At 47.1% G+C, this 16,451-nt stretch overlaps 1 protein-coding gene across 2 annotated transcripts in view; it reads left to right on the forward strand.

The window, feature by feature from the left end:
• Positions 1-2,302: 2,302 nt before the first annotated feature.
• LOC149327955 (uncharacterized) overlaps positions 2,303-16,451 on the forward strand; it is a 59,785-nt gene continuing 45,636 nt past the window's right edge. For both annotated transcript variants that reach the window (XM_089563043.1, XM_089563044.1), the window contains exons 1-3: positions 2,303-2,764; positions 11,663-11,820; positions 12,145-12,305. The gene's annotated coding sequence lies outside the window, so the exon portion shown is untranslated. The remainder of the gene's footprint in view (positions 2,765-11,662; positions 11,821-12,144; positions 12,306-16,451) is intronic.

Here is a 16,451-nt window from a genome sequence, read left to right on the forward strand (position 1 = left end):
GTGGTGGTGGTGGTGAAAACTTTTAATTACTGAAATAGAGTTTGGGAGCCACAGCGTGGCCCCGCTACATGGTCGGCGTCCCTAGTCCGTTTCACCAGAGCCCTTTGGGACTCAAGCGAGCAGCAGTTGAGAAGGGCAGTCTCCCATGCCTCTCTGGAAGGGGTAGGGGAAGGGGGGAGGTGGGGATTTTGAGTACATGCCCACACCATGTGGAAGATATCACAGGTCTCCCCACAGTGTGGGCATCGCCCATCCGTGTTAGGATCGTAATGCTTTAAGATTGCAGGACAGAGTAGAGTACCTGTCTGCAGGCGCATTAAAGTTCGCTCCTGCGTCTTACTCAGCCCCTTTGCAGGGGCCGGGAAAAGGCGGTGGATGTCGCTATAATGCGTTATAATATCCTTGAATCGCAGCAGCGGCTGGTTAGTCTCCGAGCCAGAAGAGCTGGGATGAGGAGCCCGGTGAGTAAGCGCTCGGGCAGCCGCGTCAGCGGCCTCATTACCTCGTAAGCCCTGGTGGCCAGGAGCCCAAATACACCCAAAAGAAAGAGGTGCCGTAGTGGCAGTCTCCGGATGGATGGAATAACCTTTACTGTCCAATGGATAGGGTGATCTACCCACCTCCCGACACGCAAGTCAGGGGAAGGGTGGTGGTGGTGGTGGTGGTGGTGAAAACATTTATTAAATCATAGGGAGAGGTGTTGGGGGTCGTGACTTGAAGGGTCACGCCCTTACAACCACTAGGTGGGATGCCTAGTCTGGTACCCCACTGGCGTTTGCCGCAGCCCGGGCGCGCTGCGGGGGTCCCGCCGCCTCAGATGCAGGCTAGGAGGTCTTGGGTCCCAGCAGACTCTTCAGCCAGTTGGACGAGCAGGAGCTGGAGCTCAGAGTGCGAGCTGCGCACCAGGGTCTCCCAGGTGTCTACTCTCTGTATTGTCCGTCCCCCCGGGAGAGTACGGGCATTCCCATATTATGTGGTCGAGGGTCCCTCTCGCGCCACAAAGGTTACATTTATCGCTCCTGGCATCGGGGAACATGTGGTTCGCCATTATCGGGTGCGGATACGTACAAGTTTGCAGTCGCCTCCACGCGACTGATTGTTTAACTTCGCGTCTGGCGATCTTACCAGTCTATACGCTTCAATCTATAATGCTACATAGTCTTCCCATATTAAGGCGAAAGCCTTTAATGCCTCATACTGTCGTCAGCAGCCGCGTCGACAGCCGCGTCGGCATCCGTGTCGACAGCCGTGTCGGCAGATGTGTCCGCGTATTGACGGGTGTCCACCGAGATATGCGAGACAGTTACTGCGTAATTTCCTTTCCTCAAATACAGTTTTCAGTTTCTTCATTACGGCCCCCCTTTCTCGTTCTTCTTTCACTCCCACTTCCTCCCTTACTGTACGGCACGGTTCGGGTGTCCACCGAGATGGCAGAGAATTACTGCGCCATTTGCTTTCCTCAAAAAGCATTCCGTTCAAAGGGCAAGGCATCGCGTCGAACCTGTGGTGGCGTTCCCCCCTTCCTGTACGGTGCGGTTCGGGTGGTCACCGATATGACAGAAAATTAGTGCACCATTTCCTTTCCTCAAAAAGCGTTGCGTTCAAAGGGGAAGACATCGCGCCGAACGGGTGGTGGCGTTCCTCTTTTCCTGTACGGCGCGGTTCTGGTATCCACCTAGATGACCGTGACGTCACCAGTGTCACGTAGGCAAAGTGGTGCGGGAAACGCTTTCGCCTCTACGGACTTTAGACAGTCAAAGTGCCCCTGAATTTATTTAAGTATGCGCTCTCCACCCCCTCGGTCATCGAGGGGCCCTGTAGGGGCTCGGCGGTAGAGATCTCGCGCCAGCTCGTGGCCCGCCTCGTTGCCGGGGACGGCTTCATGCTCCGGAGTCCAAATTGTTGTGAATTTGCCTATCAAGTTTCCTCTGGCTACGATTTTGGCCGCTAATGGCGAGATCCTTCCGTTGCTAAAATTTTCTATGGTAGTTTTGCTGTCACAGATGACAAACTTCGCTTCTGTTCCAACGCAAGCTAACGCGATCGCATATTCCTCGACAACTTCTATGCTCCGCCCGCGCAAATTGGTCACGAGATTGCCGTGGCCGCTGACGATCGTTGCCACCGTAAAACCGGCATATTATTGACCACTTCGCCATCTTTGACGTGTACTGACATCGCACAGCACACGGGCGCCTTTTGCGTTTCGCCTCGATCGAAACGCGGCCGACGCGGTCGAGTTCGCACCCGGGTACTCCGCCTCAGTAGACGAACGCCTTAACCACTGAGCCACCGTGGCGGGTACAGCCTCGTCAGCCACACCAGGTTCTGTGAGAACGTAGGGAAGGCAGCTGTCTGTCTGTTCTTTCACTCACTTTCTTCCCTTCCCTTACAGCGCGTTTAGGGTGTCTACCGAAATGTGACGAAACTTCGGCGCCTTTCCTTTCGTCACAAACGTTCCCCTAACGCCGAAGCTATAAAAGCAGAACGCGAGAGGGACGCGCCTCTACCAACAATCTTCTCTCGTGCGTCTCATTTTAACTCTGCACGTGGCAGCGATTGCAGGTCATCGCCAGCCAGTGGACAGGCCCGTGCAGTTTCCTTCCCATTCGTCTTTCAGTCACAACGACGACTCGTCAGCGTAGAATGACTGCCGGATGTTCGAGAACTCCGGACGCCCACATGCCCAAGACAGCCTGTGCCAAGGACCTGTCCATCCGACAGCGGTGCCGACGAATGCGGAATTCCCGGTCAACGTTCAGTGGTGAGTTCGTTACTCTGCTAGCAAGTAGAGTGATTTAAAAAGCTTTTTTTCTGTGACGCCTTTAACAGCTCATCATTTTGCGCTATCCTTCTGTATGTCACGACGAATTGTTCAGGTGAGCTTCCTTTTTGCGACCTGAGTACTCTATTCGATATGATAGAGCCGATATCTGATGGAGCTGCATGAGCTGTGGTATGTGGCCGTGTGTATGCGTCGCACTGAAATTTTTATCGCGTGCGACACAGCGAAGCAAGAATGCGACGTCCGGGCGCCCCGCTCTACCAAGCCCAACGACCCAGGCGCAGTATATAGTGCCACATAAAATGTTTGCGTTCGAGACGAAGAAACAAGGCTTAGAGAGGCCGTCGTTCCGTCACACCCAGGCGCTCCCTTTAAGGTATCTTACGAGCAATCCGCGTCTGAGATCTCCTAAAATGTGCTTTAATGTTCCCGGGAAGAAGTCAGACATAAAGAGCGTCTGCGTGGTTGGGCCGCGTGGTTGGGCCCCGTCGGGCTATATGTCAGGCCTTACGAATCGCAGCGTCTCTTGCGTTCTATTGATTTTCCTATTGTATTCGAGAGCGCGTAGCCGTGAAATTGCCGCGCCGGGCGCACCTTATTATCGCACCTTATGAGCTCTAGTGTCTCTGGAGACACGTAATTTTTCAATCGTATTCGGCACGACGAAGCCAGACAGCGCGCGTTTCTTCGGCTGCGTTGCGCCGGGTTCGTAGTGGAACGGCGCTCTTTGAAACCGTGCCTCCATGGCATCGCATTACATTTTCAGTCGGTACCGATACGAAGAAACAAACCCGTCTCCATGCTTGTACTAAGACGGGTGTTCTGCGTTACGAAGAAATATTTCCGTCCTGTTTGACACTGCGCATAATTTTTTGCTGCGTTCCTCAAGCGAAAGCGGCACTTCGGGATGTGTTGTCACAGTTTGCCACGAGGGGTTCCCGTACCACGGAGCCCTCTTGAAACCGATGCTTCTCTGGCGCTACATGATATTTCTCTGTCGTGTTCGCTAAAACGAAGTTATATTGCAAAGCGTCATCTTATTGTGCTATGACGGATGCCCCGTGTTAAGTTCTAAATCTGAACTAATTAAGCCCTGTTTTGCGGCGTGTAGAATTTCTGTCGTGTTCCTTACTGCGAAGCGACACATTGAGCGCGTCTCCCTTGTGCCACGACTGATGCCAGTATTACGGAGCCCTCTTTGAACCGATGCTTGTCTGGGGCCGCATAACAATTTGTCCCATTCGTTAGAAAGAAGCCACTTCCAGTGCGTCATCTTAATTGTTGTACGACGGGTGCCCTGCGTTAAAATGTATTAAAACCACAGCCAGTTTGACGCCGCGTACAATTTTCTATCGCGTCCGATAGAACCAAGCGATACTGCGTCTCCCTGATGGTGCCACAGAGGGTACCCCACGTTACGAAGCTATTTGAACCGATGCGTGTTTTGTGCCGCGTAGAAAGTTTTGTCGCGTTCGATTCGACGAAGCAACAGTTCGAATCCATATCCCTGATTGTGGCGCGACGGGTACCCCGCGTTACGGAGCCGTATTTAAACGGATGCGCGTTTTGTGCCACGTGGAATGTTTTACCGCGTTCGATTCGACGAAGCAACAGCTCGAATCCATATCCCTGATTGTGCCGCGACGGTTACCATGCGTTAAGGAGCCCTATTTGAACCGATGCGCGATTTGTGCCACGTGCAATGTTTTACCGTGTAGATTCGACGAAGCAACAGTTCGAATCCATATCCCTGATTGTGCCGCGACATTTACCCCGCGTTACGGAGCCCTATTTCAACCGATGCGCGTTTTATGCCGTGCAGAATGTTTCCCGCATTGGATTCCACGAAGCAACAGTTCGAATCCATATCGCTGATTGTGCCGCTACGGGAACCCGCGTTACGGAGCCCTATTTGAACCGATGCGCGCTTTGTGCCGCGTGGAATGTTTTACCGCGTTCGATTCGACGAATCAACAGCTCGAATCCTTAACCCTGATTGTGCCGCTATGGTTACCGCGCGTTACGGAGCACTATTTCATCCAATGCGCATTTTGTGCCGCACATAATTATCTGTAGCGTTTTTATACGATGAAACAGCACCTAGAACGTGACCTCGTTATAGAAAACGTCGGGTGTTTCAAGGTACCGAGCCCTACATGAACTGCCCTATTGTAACAGTGGACACCTGAATGGTGCTTTAAGCTACGTGGCGGTAGTTACGGATGTGCGTTGCATGCGTTGGCATTGACAACGTTGTGCCAGAAACGCGGCGCTGAAGCCATAGGCCGTCGGCGTTCATTGTTGGCGATGACAACGTTTTACACTCTGCTAATTTTAAAGAAAGTGCGCATAACTGGCTCCCTGGGTGAGTGGATATGCCTGGACCGCGCTTATAAGTGCCTGTCGCGCTCAGTGTAGCTCTCATCACCCCACCTACTATCGCGCTCTATGTAGCTCACACTGAGCGCGATAGTAGGTGGGGTGATGAGAAAGATCTAGTATGCATGCGTTAGCGCTCACAACGATGATAGAACTCTCGTGATCAACCATCTGACACCTGCAAGGGTGGCAGGGTGGGTGGGGACTTCAATGTAGATATGAAGACAAACAGGAATTTCTTACCGTCTATGCGGGAGAACATCCCGTTCCTCTCGTTCGTAAAGCCCTACCTCGCGAAATACTTGCATAGACCTCTCGTCTTTGAGAATCGTGCATTGGTGCAGCAAGTCGGGGATATTAGCCATGTATTTGTCCGACCGCAAAGCTTCCTTCATGACAAGAGTGGAGTATTTCTTGAGGAAGGATTATGTGTTTAAAATAAGTTGCCTGTAATTGTACATATATGTCTTGCTCGAATTCTTCGCCTCATTCTATCAGAAAGCTGAAACAGCTGATGAACTGCGCTCATATTTCGCATCAGGAAGTAACATAATCGTCGGCAATTTTTTTTTGTATATAGAGTTCTAAACTAAGCAGCGAAATACTGCTTGCGTTTTTGCGACTTTGGCGCACCGGTTACGAAACCGGACGCAGTTACTGACCTATGCCCCATGCCCTGTGCTACGGATTCCAGTGGGCCATGCACCAGAGCGTGTCTTCATCCATTTGGCTTTCGTTAATATTTTGATCTCTACCGTGTGCGCCTTGTGAAGCGGAATACGCGTATTTGCGCTCTGGTTCTCTGGCGTGTCAACGTGGTAAATCAAGCTGCTGCATTGTACTGGACCATGATTCCTCTGATTTCTTTTTTTTGCTTCTCTCATGTCATTCGGTGCAAAATTTGCGCTTCGTGCATTATTTATATCCTTTTTTTAATGCTAACTGGTCATGTTTTTCCTGAAGACACCTTGTGGCTTTGTGTCTACTCCAACCGTGCTGCCATATATTCTGTTCAGACATGAGTAAATTCTCCCTCTAAATGTGTTCTAACTGCACAAATGCTCATACTGCACAGTGTTCATACTGCACAAATGCAGTAGGTTCAAAAGGTGCTTGGAACTTTCAGTCTGTGCATTGAAATGGCCACAAGTACAGCACTCATGGACACCTATTTTATTTTGAGGCAACTCAGGAATATTATAAGGCATGGTTATGCAAATTTTGAAGATATTTGTTCAATTTTCCTGTGCGTAAGAAATCTTTATTTAAGGAGTTTGTTCATTGCAAGTGTTGAGTAGTTAAGACAGCCACAGAAAAGCAATGAGAAACGTTTCTGGCAACAGTGAAAACATTAAGAGCAAAAATACCAGCCTGCCGAGGAGAGATCTTCGGATATTTTTTTGTGAAGTGGAATCTCGCGATATATGACAAATTTTCATTCATGAATAGTTTCCCTTGAAACACACGCTAGTCTAGAATTTCTGTGCATGAACTATCTGAAAATATTGAAATTATTGAAGTGCGCACGAAGCCCAGAGTTACCATCACGGTAATGTATGCTTATTAGTTTGGTGCTCGAAATTGCTCTGTGACGCACTGAAACGCGTTTTATTTCACCTGCGCTTTTTGACCGCCACCGCTAATTGGGCACGTTGACTCCGGCCTCCCCTTTTAACAGATGCTCATGTGTTAGGAAACGACGCATTTTTTAAGAATATAACAACGCATATTTTGTGCAATACCAAGGCGCCGCATTCTTTGCTGTCAACTTGTATTCATGGAACCCAATTCGTGGAAATTAATCTGAAGCCCTGCCATGCGGCGTCTTTTAGAGCCGATGTTAACTAGTCAGAGGTAAAGCCCTCATCACATTCCATACCATACCTTACCTTACCTCACCCTGCCACGCCATACTGCATTACCCCTTAATGAGACATGAAGTTGGGAGCAATTCACGCCGGCTATTCACGGTGGGATTCTTGTTCTTATCAGCCTCTTATGAACTATGCAAAATTCAAGTTCTCTAGAGTTAGCGGTTTTGGGGAGTCCCACCGCGCCATGAGTGCATTTGAGAAAGTGGCACCTATGTGTCCCACTGACCTCTGAAGGAGAGCCGCTTAAGAAGAAAAAAAGTAGTTTTGTTTTGAGATTTGAATTTGCTGTGGGAATACAAGCAACAAAGCACAGAGCATACAAAACCCTACTTTCTAAGACAAAAAATCTAAAGAATGTCATTCTACATCCATGCACTCATTTCACATTCGGAGAACGAACACTGGCGTGCTTTCCGCTGTCTACTTACTTTCGTGGAAAGGCAAGAAGCAAGTTGCACAAAGGGGCACGTCACAGACTTTGCAGGTTAACTATGTTCTAAATCAACATGCAGCGCACGCAAGGGGATCGGTTCGCTTGAGACGCAGGTATGTGCTGCCACCGCTCAGCAATCTCCTAAACAGCCATCAAGACACCTTCTTTGAACATCCATGAGGTGGCAGTAGAAATTAAAACGAAATTGATTCGCGAGGTTTCCACTTCAAAAGTCAGTATAACCACGAAAAAAGTGGGACATGTGAGTCGCCAACGATGGATTCGCATCATCCTCATCCTCCACGCTGTCGCATAAATTTCACTGTCACCTAAGACGTCCAGGAGTCTGAACACCAGCTCAACTAATTCCTGCGTGGACAGAGACTTACGTGCATGAAGCAAAATGAAACTCCCATGCACTGTGGGCGGCACACAAAGTTATAGTGGATATGCTTCAAGAAATATATTGCTCACAACCTTTTAATTTGACTTCGCAAAACTTTTTTTTTACAAAAAGTACACACAGGACAAAAGGCAATGATGTATAAAGCAGATTTCAGAATTGGTCAGTGAAAAGAAAACTTTTGAAACTTATCGTTCATAATTAGTCAGTAAAAAGAAAACTTTTGAAACTTATCGTTCATAACGAGCCGGCTGCACAGAGCGCCAAAATCTGCTGAAACCAGCACGCAGCGCGCGCAAGTGGAACGGTTCGTTTCAGACGCATGTCCGTGCTCTAAGCGCGCGTCTACATTCAACATAGCTACTAAAAAAGCTTCTTTCAACATCTACTAGGTTGCAGCGGAAATTTAAGTGAAATTAATTGAGCGGTTTTGAGCCCAAAAAGCAAAACATGACTGTGTAAAAAGCGGGATTTATGAGTCCCGCTGTCCAGCGAAGGGTTACAGTACCTTAGCATATCTTACCACACCACACCAAAGCATACCGTACCTTACCGTACCTTCCACGCCTTGCCATACCTTACCATACCTTACCATATCTTATCACACCAAACCATACCATCATGTCTTACAAAACCTTGCCCATACCCTACCCCATCATACATTAATATACCACTTTTTACAGTAAGCAGCCTCCTTTCGAGACTGCCCATCTGGGATTCCACTGCAGAACATTCCGGATAATATTTCCACTGCTGGGACTCAAGAGCTTAGTCAATGAAGGCACCGATAGCCCTGCTAGGCAGTCTCACGGTGTCCGAGGAGCTGGATGGTGCACTGTGCATTTAAATCATAACGCTGTGACTGGCGACGCCTCCTTGCAGCGAATACTGCCAATTTTCCAGTCTGCTATTTTTCCAACAGTTCTTTGGTAACTGCAAAGCTTCAGTGCTGCTGGACATATATAATCGCGGTACTGATGTTTGTTTTCAAGCAAAAGCAGCAGGAGCCTGTTTTGATCATACCTTCTTTGTGGATGCAGACGGTGCATGTGTCGGCAGCGTCCGTTGTGCAGTTGTCACGTGGGTGCTGCCGGATGCTGACGCCCACGATTTCGATCGGCAGTACACTGTTAGCAAAAAAACACCCAAAAGGGAGTAAATGGCTTGTCCTCTAACGCACACCCAAAAAGAGGTTTTTTTTACTCCATACGTATGGTGTTTTTTATTTACTCCCTTATAAAAGGGAGTTATTGTGGAGTATAAAGGGAGTTATTTTGGAGTGAAAAAGGAGGAAATTTTTCACTACCCACAGAAATGAAGCCCAAAAATGGCGTCATGTTTATTTATCCTCATTCAGGCTCACTCTTACAGCAGTGACAGCGGCGGAAACGGGCAGTAGCTCTGCGGGCCGCCGCTAACCCAACTTGGGAAACTGCGCTGCCCTAGACCCCGCGTCACGCATTCTTTCCGCCGTCTGCTAGCCCAGCGGCGGCGTACGCGGTAGGAGTCGTCTGCTTGTCGTCTCCTTTTGCTGTACGAGCTCGTTTCGTTGGCCATGTTCGTAGATAAAGGGATGTAACCTTATAATCAGTAGTTCAAAACTGAAAAGGAGACGCTGGGTAGTTTTCACGGTCATGCACCACGCTATATTTGACCCAAAACCAGAGCATAAAAGATCAAAATACACCTGATGGTAGTAGGAAAAGGCAGTGCTTGCTTTCATATTCGCGTCATTAAGGCTTGGATTTTAAACATGGCTTAGGAAAAATGTGGCCTCATGAGCTCAATCAAGAGCTCAGCGTTGACACTATGTTCTATCACAGTTCCATGATCATGCAACACATTGCTAGGACCACACTGAAAAAAGCCTGTGAGAATTAGGCCTAAACGGGGGCTGTAACGGGGTGGCGACACAAACCAAGGAAAGTTAGGTATGGTTAGAGCACTGGAGGCTTCACAGGAGCAATTCAATTATGTACTGTACTGTAGCGGAAAACGGTGACAAGCCGATATCTTGTACCGCGGCAGGCGCCCGTGAAGGAGCAGAAGTCAGCAGAGATCCGGCGACGATGGTAACCAAGCGGTCTTCACTCACCGCCGTTATCAGACGACTGACCAGAAGCAGACGAGACGCTAGGTGGCGGGGCGGATTGCGCAAATTGGTGTTTTTTTTACACCATTTCGGCACTGGTGGTGTATTTGGCACAATTAACTCCCTTTCTAGACTGGAGTAAATTCTGGTAAATCCTCATTTTTACTCCCTTATTCCCTCATGGGAGTGAAATGGAGGACAGTCCACCTTTTTACTCCCCACTCATGGAGTAAATGTTTTCACAAATGGAGTAAAAAGGGTGGCCGCCACCCTTTTTACTCCCTTTTGGGTATATTTTTGTTTACAGTGTAAGGTGATGAAACTAGCGAAACCGAAGACCACAGGTAAGGAAGACGGTTAGGACGAGATGAATTCGTCCTGTCCTATAGTCACTGCGGTTCCCTGGCCAACAAGAGAATGTGGGCACTGTTTGTTGGTACCTATTACTCTGCTTATGTCAAAAAAAAAAGTTGGCAAAAAAAAATGTCGCTGCCATCTTGAATTTCAGCGCTGTTCCAGGATAGGACCCCCCGTACTTTACCAGTAATTTCGACCTGCGGGGGCGGGAGCGCTTGCGCGAATTTTACGATATAAGCGTATTGGTTGTTTTTCAGACATAGAAGTGATAATGTTTTGGTCAATTGCATTTCATAGAATGCTCCAAACACGCCCGTGGAAAATTCCTCCCGCGTGTCACGTCGCGCTTAGTAAGACTTTTGTTTCTTTTATACTCTTATACTACTACACTACTATACTGTTATACTGTACTTTTATAGGGATAAACTGTTAAACCGCTTGCGGTTAGTCTCGAAAAGAACTGATGGTTCTCGGAGACCTGTTCTTTTCCAAAAGTACGTAACTCTTCCTTTCTGTTTGGTTTTTTTTCATGGGATGTAATTACTTGCGAGCACAGCATAAAATATAAGTAGTTAATGAGCCCACCGCCGGATGAAATGCTCGAGTTACATTCATTTTTAGTTCTTAGAGGCAGTGTTGTGCAGTATGAATAATGCGCCTTATGGGACATGCATTAGCACGTGTTCAAGTGCATCAACCGATTTTTGTCCAAATCAGATAGGAAAGTGAAGATAGATATGTGTCTGTGCTTAATGCCCACGTTAACTGCCATTACTTTACTCAAAGCGAATTTTTGCAGCGATGGCTCGATAGTTATTGTGTTTGGCTGCTGTCTCAGAAGATGCGGGTATGATCCCGGCTGGGACATTCTCATTTAGATGGAGGCGGAATTCCAGGCGCCAGTGTGCTGTGCAATGTTAACCCACGTTAAGGAACCACAGCTGGCCGAAATCATCTGGAGCCCTCCACTGCGGCGTCCCTCAGAGCCCAAGTCACTCTGAGACGTTAAACCCCATACAGCAAACAAAACGAAATTTTTCACATTGCAGGTGCCATGTGCCGCCTTTTGACTCCTCTGTGGTCCGTGTTATCCTGCCTTTAGCAGATAATAGATCACGGTTTCTTTTGTAGGCACATGTCGCCGATTGTGTAGAGGCTAAGTAGTAATCTCATATAGTAGATTGATTCGCCCTTCACTGTGGCACCCCCCAGGTGCTTAGGGATGTTAAACCCATATAAGCCAAACTAAACTAAACGTTCTCAAAACTGGTTTGGCCGTCTTGCGAGCTGTGCCGGCTGCTATGATATTAACACTGACCTTCTTTCTTGTGTCTTTCAGCAGTGGCAGGTGTCTGTGCCCATCGAACCTTCATTCAGAAAGGAAGAAGCCATTCGCCTTGGCCGCACTTGGCGCGTTCGTCACGTGGGTGCCAGTGGAGCCTATGGCCCGCTTCCTCGCCACCGCAACGATGAGGGGAGTGAAAGTGGTGCCTAGAGGTGAGCAGCACTGCGAATATATGGGTTCAAGTCAATAAAGTGAGCAGCCCAAGAATGGGGGCGCTCTCTCATACCGCTTAACTGTGCTGTTGACGTTACTGAATCCAAGTGCGTCAGTAAGTGCTCTAGATAATAGATTTATTCGCCCTTCACTATGGCATCCCTCATAGCCAGAGTCGCTTTTGACGTTAAGCCCCTATAAACTAAACTAAACGAAACAATAAACTAAACTAAACTAAACGTTCCCAAAACTGGTTAAGCCTTCTCTAGAGCTGCGCCAGTCACTGTGATATGAATACTGATCTTATTCCTTGTGTCTTCCAGCAGTGGCAAGAGTCCGAGCTCATCGAACTCTCATTGAGACGGAAGAAGCCATCCATGTGCATTGGCAGCACTGGGCGCATTCGTCACGTGGGTGCTAGCGGAAGCTCAGGCCCGCTTCCTCTCCACTGCAACGATGAGGAGAGTAAAATTGGTGCCTAGAGGTGAGCAGCACCCTGAATAATTGGGTTCAATTGGATCAAGCGAGCAGCCCAAGAATGGGGGCGCTCTCTTACCACTTCAGTATGCCGTTGACGCCTAACAAAGCTATACATACAACCCTATTTGGAACTGTACCAGGTCTCTAATCTTTTTCTTATTCCGCACAGAAAATTTTGAACATGTTGAACGTAATTGGGAGTGATTGGGTCAAAGTGCACTTAAGGGACCATTACTTCAACTAAATGAGGCGCTACTTTTTAATTTTTGTTTGAATGCATGATATTATATTGTGGAATTGGAAATATGCAATGAGAAAAAAAAGCGCGCATAAAGAGCCGCTGCTGAAACCAAGCGCGTCATTAAGGGCTCTCGATGATGGTTAATATTATGAAAGCAAAGGCGCTGTCATTTTCTCCTGTTCTGTATGTGAACCTGAAGTACACTGTGAGCGAAGATATGAAGGGAGATAGGAGGTTAGTACGATTGTGCACTCTGCGGTTTCTTTCAGAGAACGCGCGATGACGTATCTGCGGTCGTGGTAGAAATCCGGTTTCGGAGGATTCCTGCTCTTGCTGTAGAAATTATAGCCATTCTTCTAACTGTTTTTCACGATTTGCAAGTTTACTGTGCACACAATACGGCGATGCCTGAGCGTGCTCACTTAGAAAATCTGAAGTTTAACCGCCAAATTTTGTTTCCCGCACTTATTTCTATGTCTACATCCTCGCGAAACGCACTGACAAGAGTTTGCTGCGAGTAACTGTGCCATCTGCGGAAGCATTCCAAGCCAGGTTGTGCTCCTTTAAACCTAAAGCTGCACTCTTGTAATGCTTTCATAAGCAGAGGATCATTCTATGCATGTGGGGTTTTGAGTGCTTTAGCAAAACATTTTCAAAACGCAACTATGCATCCTTAGCTGGTCAAAAAAAGCTGAAGCATAAAGGGGAGAAGCATATGCCAGGTTTTTTAGGCAAGCCGGCTAATAATTTTTAAACATAGGGTTTTTGAAGATAAGAGGAGCTTTTTCCTGAATAGTAATGGCCTCGTTTGTGGATGCCAAAAAAGAAGGAAGTCATAATTACTTAGTAAAGTGAAAAGCTAAAATTCTAATAGTTCATTTTTAAACTATTACACCTCGGCACCTGATTGCAATTAGGGATACGTAGTCGAGCGCTAATAGTAGCCATACCAGTTTTTACAGTTCTGAAAACACTGTTACCCTTGCCGCTGTGGCTCTATTAATTTGAGCCGTTTCTCGCACCAATCAAAAACCGCGTCCTTGTAGGGCACACAGCTGCGCCAGTTAAAAGTCGACGCTCCGTTAGACATGTAGAACGTGGCATTCTCTACATCACCAGTGCTGCAGCAACACATTTGCGAGCAGCGGGGAGCACTGCAGCTCGAGCGGGGCTCAGTGTGTCGCGTGGCACGTGCGGCACATAGTGTCGCAATTGGATTGATGTCACTTTGCGCCCTCCCACAAACGCATGGTTTTCGGATGTCGCGAGAAATGGTCCAAAATATTTTAACCACATCGGCAAGGATTATCGCGATTTAAGAATCCTAAAAACTGACATGGTTATTACTAATCACAGGCTAGAAATATCAAAGTGCAATCAGGTGCCGCTCGGTAATGCATAAAACGTTAGCTATTATAATTATTCGAATTTTAACATGATTCTGTTTTCTGACGTCAGCAAACACTTGTATTGCTATTCCATAAAAAGCTTCAGTTTACCACAAGGACTCTTTACCTCGGATTAGTGGGGCCGTCCTTCCTGAAGCACCTGGTATACATTGCATTTAAGTTTTAAAAAGGACAAAGCTCTCTCGGGTATGTATAAAGAGATATACCAATTCTCCCTATAAATTTAGCAATTGGATAAGAGATGACGATCAATCCTGCCACCATCATAGTTATTTTTATTCATGAAGGTGTTACCCAAAATATTTAATGCTGTAAACACTCCGTCCCCGAAAATATATTTGGCTATGGAAGTCTCTCACTACGAATATTAGCGGCATCCAAGTCTCTCGGTAGACGACTGGCTTCTGTTAATATCTTTCACTTTTGAAGTTGATAAATATTAGTCCATTGTCTAAACATTCTCTCTTTACTGAACTGTGTCGCTGTCAATGTTTGGCGAAACAATGCTGCCACTGATGAAAATTGCGTTTTAAAGTCTGTTCTTGTAAGATAATCATCGGCATCAACTTAGGGGTAAAACTCATCTGCAATAAAAACTCCCTTCATCAAAGTCTTTCGCAATAAATAATTATCGCCTGAATGTCTGGCAAAGAGCCAGTACGCGAATTTTCTTGCGCCATTATTTGCCCTGAAAATCTTTTAGCACTTATTACTTGGGCTACCCTCAACCAAACAGTCCATGCTCTATTAAAAAACATTCTTTTCTCTGTGTATTTATTGTATAACACTAGCATATGCAGCGTCATTCGTCTTATGTCACGTGGCTTGCTTTAGACCCATATACATCATCATCATCCTGGCTGCACCCACAGCAGGGCAAGGCCCTTCCCTTGCCTCTCCAATTAAAACTGTTCTTTGCCAGCTAGTTAATCTCTTCTTAATCTCATCCACCCACCTAACTTTCTGCCGCCCCTTGTTACACTTGCCTTCGCTCTAATTCCACTATGTTACTCTTAAGGGCCAGTGGTTATCTTGCCTTCACATTGCATGTCATACGCAAGCCCATTTCTTCCTCTTGATTTCGACTAGGTTGCCTTTAACCCGCGTCTGTTACCTCACCACTGTGCCTGCTTCTGGTCTCCTAACTTAACTCCGGTCTTCTAACTTCCATATCTCGCTGCACTGTCCTTAACCAGAACCCTTTTTGTTAGCTTTCATTGTTAGCCGCCGCGGTGGCTCAGTGGCTATGGTGCTCGGCTGCCGGCCCGAAAGACGCGGGTTCGATCCCGGCCGCGGCGGTTGAATTTCTTTGGAGGAGAAATTCGAGGCCCGTGTACTGTGCGATGTCAGTGCACGTTAAAGAACCCCAGGTGGTCGAAATTTCCGGAGCCCTCCACTACGGCGTCTCTCATAGCCTCAGTCGCTTTGGGACGTTAAACCCCATAAACCAAACCAAACCGGCTTTCATTTTTCTGCATCATAGCTGAGTACCAGTGAGGTAAAGCTGTTGTATACTTTGGTCTTGACAGTTATCCGTAAACTGCCATTCGTGATCTGGAAGGACTTCCCATATGTTCTCCACCCCCTTTTTTCTATCTATTTCCCTCTCATAATCCCGATCAATAATCACTACCTGTCCTTAGTAGACATATTCCCTTTTCCCGCACCTCACCACCAATAGTGAACTGTGTTCCCTCGCGATATTGTTGAACGTTACTTTGTTTTTCTGAATGTTAATTTTTAGACTCACTGTCCTCCTCTGCCTGTCTTACTCATTGATCATGCTTTGCAGTTCATCTTCTGTATGACTAAGCAAGGCGATGCCATGAGCGAATTGCAGATTACTTAAAATTTTTCGTTAACTCCTATCTGTATCAGCACTTTTGCTCGCTAGTTTCAGGTGTTCCTTCGGTGCAACACTGCACAGCTCAGAAGCACAACATGCACTAGAAAAGATCTAGCCATTTTGTTTCGTCTATGAACAGGAGTAAGTGCCAGTAGCTGCCGCACTGCTGTTTCTGCGTCTATTTGATTCATTGTACTGTTCTTACCTCTTCGGGAAAAAAAATCCGGCGAATTAAACTTCTTAATAAGAAGAATCCTGACACCCTCAGATGCAAGAAAGATTTTTTTCATCAGACAGAAGTGACATACAAATATTGAGCGAACGTTGTTTTGCGTGAACGACAGCGAATGAACCGAGAGCAGATTTGACATCTTCCAGGAAACCTGCTGCTGACCTAGTTGAACTTTGCTGTTGAAGTGTTTTATGATAAGAAGGGAAGAACACGAAATGAGTTGTAGAGCCTGTCTTTGTTCCAGCCAGCAGAGCGACCTCTAGATGCTCCTTTGTTAGCGGGAAGGGAAGTTTGCGTGTTATTCTGCAGGAGTCCTGCAGGAAGAAACTGAAGTTTACTAGCAGAGCTATGAAATTAGTCATTGTTGTGCTTGGAATGCACCCATGGCCATGAACAGCCTGATAATTATTTATACCCTTTTC

Source organism: Amblyomma mixtum, chromosome 10, assembly GCF_055824585.1.
Source record: "Amblyomma mixtum isolate Tamu chromosome 10, ASM5582458v1, whole genome shotgun sequence".
Taxonomy (NCBI): domain Eukaryota; kingdom Metazoa; phylum Arthropoda; class Arachnida; order Ixodida; family Ixodidae; genus Amblyomma; species Amblyomma mixtum.